The 5000-nt window shown below is 44.0% G+C and overlaps 1 long non-coding RNA gene and 1 other non-coding gene across 4 annotated transcripts in view; one reads left to right on the top strand and one right to left on the bottom strand.

Moving 5' to 3' along the window:
* Positions 1-5000, bottom strand: part of LOC135094047 (uncharacterized) — a 138223-nt gene that overhangs the window by 57330 nt on the left and 75893 nt on the right. The window lies entirely within an intron of this gene.
* Positions 975-1047, top strand: Trnav-cac (transfer RNA valine (anticodon CAC)). Its single transcript has one exon. It is a non-coding gene; the product is annotated as a tRNA-Val (tRNA).

Raw genomic sequence — 5000 nt, 5'->3', positions numbered from 1 at the left:
TATATTGCTCTATTATATTCTATTATGGTGATGAATGAAGATGTGAGGCAGGAGAGGTGATGTGGCAAGGACGGGTGATGCGGAGGAAACCACAGAGGGGAAGAGGAGAATGTTAATGGAGAATACAATGAGATGAGAGACGCCCTAAAATCTACAGTTTTCACCTACCCATCAATCTATCCACTCACCTTTCCACCCAGCAACCTATCCACTTTCCTGCCCATCTCTACCTCCCACTTTTATGCCTATCTACTCACTCATCTACCCACCTACCTATCTATCCACGTTCCCACTCATCATCCATCTTAAACACTCAGCCTATGCCTCGACTAACCTTTCCTTTCACCATTCACTCATCAACCTTTCCACTCATCCATCCATTCACTCACCCACACCTCCACCACTCGGAGAGGTATTTTATGCAAGTTCAAACCTATTACACATTCCCTGCCGTGAGAAAGTGTTAGTATTTGAGGCAGTGAGGAGGTATGAGGGAATATGATAAGGGGATACTCGTGCGTGAGGAGAGGGAAGGTGATGAGATAAGGAAAGGAAGAGTAATAAGTGATATGCATAGATAGGAAAATGTATGAGTCTTCAGAATATCAAGACTGTAAAATGAGTGAGAAATTAAATAGATGCGGCTAGAATACTAGTAATTAAGATCGAAGGTGCTGGGATGATTGCGTAGGTAAAGCAAGTGGTGACTGAAGAGGAAGATGTGAAGGAGGATGGGGAGAAATGTGGTGAGGAGAGGTGATGTGGAGGCATTGGAATGAATGAAGAGAATGTGGAGGATTAATGTAACATAATGAGATGAAAGTAAAAATGTTAGAGGCTGCATGCATAAGTAGGAGTGAAGGAGAATGAGAAAGAAGACTGCAATAAAACGAAATTAATGGGAAATATGAGCCAGTATGTATGAAGATAAGTTGTGGAAGATCTGGACAAAAATGATAATATTCTCATATCAAGTTTTCGTAGTGTAGTGGTTATCACGTGCGCCTCACACGCGCAAGGTCCCCGGTTCGATCCCGGGCGAAAACACATTGTTTAACGTTTTAATTTGCATTCCTTAGAAAGGCGTAGGTTGAAAGGGGACCTGATGGAAGTTTTCAAGCTGTACAGAAGGTAGTATAACAAGAATGACATAAGCAAAATTCTTAGGATCAGTAATCAGGATAAAACAAGAAATGATAAGAGAGAAAGGAATTTGTTTTCAAACAGAGTAGTAGATGAATGGAACAGACTCGGTAATCATTTTGTTAGTGCTGAGTCATTAGGGAACTTTAAAGGAAGATTACATAAATTTATGGATGTGGATGATAGGTGGAAATAAGTAGGGACTGCCACGTGCACGCCTGATGGTTTCTTGTATCTTCCTTTACTCCCTTATGTTCTTATGTCCTTAAAATATTTGAGGATGTGAAGAAAAATGCGAAAGAAAATTATACTAAAATATGAGAGGAAAGTATAAGAGGAAGCATGTATGAAGGTAAATTGTGGAAGTTGGGGAGAAAAATGTAATAGAATGAAATTAAAATGTCTGCGGTTGCACGGATTGGTATAAACAGTGGAAGAGAGAAATGTAGAAGACTAAAATGGGATGAGATGGAAGTAAAGATGATGAAGTTGCATGGAAGAGGAAGAGAAGAATGTCTATAATGGACAGAGATGGCCATAAAGATGTACGATGTTACATGAACAAGTCTGGAGAGGAGAAATTGAATGAGTAGTGAAAGAGAAGAATGATAAAATAAAATGGAAGTAGAAGTAGAGGAGGAGCATGAATGAGATTTAGTAAATTGAGTCAAGAGGACGAGGAGGAGGAGGAGGAGGAGGAGGAGGAGGACCTGCGAGGCTGTGAAGTAAAGATGGAGGCAACGAGTAAATGAAGCATTAGACATGATAACTGCAATTAAGGTTCACTGAATACAAAGTTCCGTCAGAGTTTACAAAACTTACATGAATTTCTGCCCCACACCACCAACGAAAAAAGACACAAAAAAGTCATCATCCCTCCCTCCTGCACCACCCTCTTGCCTACAATAATCTTCAAAAACCCCATGATTAGTTAGACAATAAATTTCCAGGACACAAAACTGTATTATTTCTCTCACCACCGCCCCCCTCCCACCCCCCCCCCCAAAAAAAAAAAAAGGAAATAAAAACAGTCAAAATATCCAGCGTAAACATGGCCGCAGGTTAATCAGGGTGAGGTGCTAAAGGTGAGGTGGAAAATGCACTGATCTTTCTCTAATAAGGAATACTTAACTCCCGCGGCTTCCGTAAGATGGCAGTGGGCAAGGAGTGGTAACACGGGAACACTCGCCTTAAGTAGCACCTGACTGAAAGCCTTTTGTTGCTTATAATCACATTACTCGCTTGAATAGTCTGCAATGTTCTACAATTCACCACCGTTTGAATGAGGGTAGGAGGGAAAAACGGAGAAAAAAGCTGGTGGTTTAGACGAGAAGGAATAGGAGGGTGGGGTAGGGTGAGGTGGGATGGGATGGGATGGGAAGGGGAGAGGAGACGAGAGGAGAGGAGAGGAGAGAAGAAGGAGGAGAAGAAGGAGAAGGAGCAGAAGCAGGAGAATGATAACAAGAACAAGAATAACAAGAAAAAACAAGAATAAGAAGAAGGGAATAAGAACAGGAAGAAAATAAGAACAGCAGGAGGAGGAGGAGAATAACAACAACATCAGGAAAAAGAAAAGAACAAGAAAAAAGAAAGAGGAGCAAGAGGAGGAGATCGAAAAAGTGGCAGTGATGGTGGTGGAGGTCGTGAAAAAGTAAACACCAGTATGACTTACTTTAATGAAAGATGCATACGCGCCAACATGTTCTTTACTTTTTATCTCAAAGTGAGGCATTTTTTCACTCGAGTGTCGCTCAGTTCATGCTAACTTACTCCCCCCAACCTTTCATTTCCTGTGTTTATGTCTCTATTTTTCCTCCAGTTCATCGCTATTTTTGTTTATTATTATTATTTTACTTATTCCTATTCCAGTATAAAATAGCTGTTTGTATCTTCCTTCTTCATATTTTTTTTTTTCATTTTCATGTACCATGCTCATAAATTTGGTTCTTCCACGCAATGCTTCTTACGTTTTTTTTTCATTAATGAGTTCAATTCGTTTTGAAAATTCTCTCTCTCTCTCTCTCTCTCTCTCTCTCTCTCTCTCTCTCTCTCTCTCTCTCTCTCTCTCTCTCTCTCTCTCTCTCTCTCTTATACACACACACACACACACACACACACACACACACACACACACACCTCCACCTCACATTACCTGACCAGCTTCCTTGAATTCATCCACAGCCACCTGGACAAGCGAAACACCTCTCTAGCTGTTGCTTTTGTCGACTTCAAAAAAGCCTTTGATCTAGTTGATCACACTGTTGTCATCAGCAAGGCAGTAAGTCTGGGTCTCCCTCCTAATCTGATAGCGTGGCTAGCCGACTTCCTCACAGGGAGACGTCAGGCCGTTCGCTATCAGGGCTCTGTCTCTAATTTCCAACAGCTGACATGTGGAGTCCCCCAGGGGACCAAGATGGGTCCTCTATGCTTCCTCCTCCTCATCAACGACGCCCTCACCGACACCCCCCATCGCTGGAAGTATGTGGACGACTGCACCGTGGGCGTCCCAGTTTCCAACAAGAACCCGGACTACTCGCCACTGCAAGCAATTCTGGAGCGACTGCAGACGTGGACAGAGGAGAGCAGGATGACCATCAACCACAGCAAAACTGTGGTGATGCATTTCTGTACCTCCTCTGTACCAGTGCCCCCTCCCCGGCTCACAGTGGGCCCTCACCCCCTCCAGGTGGTCCAATGTGCCAAGCTTCTCGGAGTCACGGTGGACGACCAGCTGACCTGGAAGCAGCATGTCGCCAGCACCGTGAGATCAGCTACCTACAGGCTGTACATGCTGCGCAGACTCAGGTCGCTGGGGACGCCGACAGATGAGTTAAGGGGGGTGTACCTCACCTTCATCCTCCCCAAACTCATGTACGCCTCCCCAGCGTGGTCCTCCTCCCTCACACACACTCAACAGCTACAGCTAGAGAGTGTGCAGAAAAGGGCGTGCAGGGTCATCCTTGGCCCTGCATACACCACCTATGAAGAAGCCCTGACCACCCTGAGTCTGTCCAGAATATCCACCAGGCACCGAGAGGCTCTGGAGAAGTTTGGGAAGGGACTACTGCATCATCCGCGTCTCAGAGACATGCTGCCGCCCGACGCGCCTCGCCCTGTCCGTGCCACCAGACACCACAACAAAATAACGCCCCTGAAGGCGCCGCGCACGGACCGGTACAGACTCAGTGCGATTCCCACCATGGTGCGAGCCATCAATCAATAGTATTTACCTCCTAGATTAGTCTTACCGTTAGGATTAATGTTAAGTTTTTCCCCATCCCCTATGTACATTTTCAGTTATCAACTGCCTAAATAATAAACCGTTTATTATTATTATTATTATTACACACACACACACACACACACACACACACACACACACACACACACAGATAGATAGCTAGCTAGCTAGCTAGCTAGCTAGATAGATAGATAGATAGATAGATAGATAGATAGATAGATAGATAAACAGACATACAGACAGATAGATAAATAGGTAGATACTTCTAGATAGATAGATAGATGGATAGTTTATTGACTATAGTTTCAATACACACTTGTAAAATAGTATACAAGACACACACACACATACACACACACGACAGCAAAAACAACATGACGCAACAACAACAACGACACTTGCGAAACACCAACCGGGGGCGGAAGTGACAGACAGACAGTAAGTATTTAGGGAGAAAGTGGTTCGGGAGTGGGCAAGGGAAGGAGTCTGGGAGAGAGAGAGAGAGAGAGAGAGAGAGAGAGAGAGAGAGAGAGAGAGAGAGAGAGAGAGAGAGAGAGAAGGAAGTGGAAGTGGAACAATTACTGAGGCGTTGTCGAATGTAATTATGCGAGAAACA

The sequence above is a fragment of the Scylla paramamosain genome, chromosome 3 (assembly GCF_035594125.1).
Source record: "Scylla paramamosain isolate STU-SP2022 chromosome 3, ASM3559412v1, whole genome shotgun sequence".
NCBI classification, from domain to species: domain Eukaryota; kingdom Metazoa; phylum Arthropoda; class Malacostraca; order Decapoda; family Portunidae; genus Scylla; species Scylla paramamosain.
This window is presented reverse-complemented; position numbering and strand designations above follow the sequence as displayed.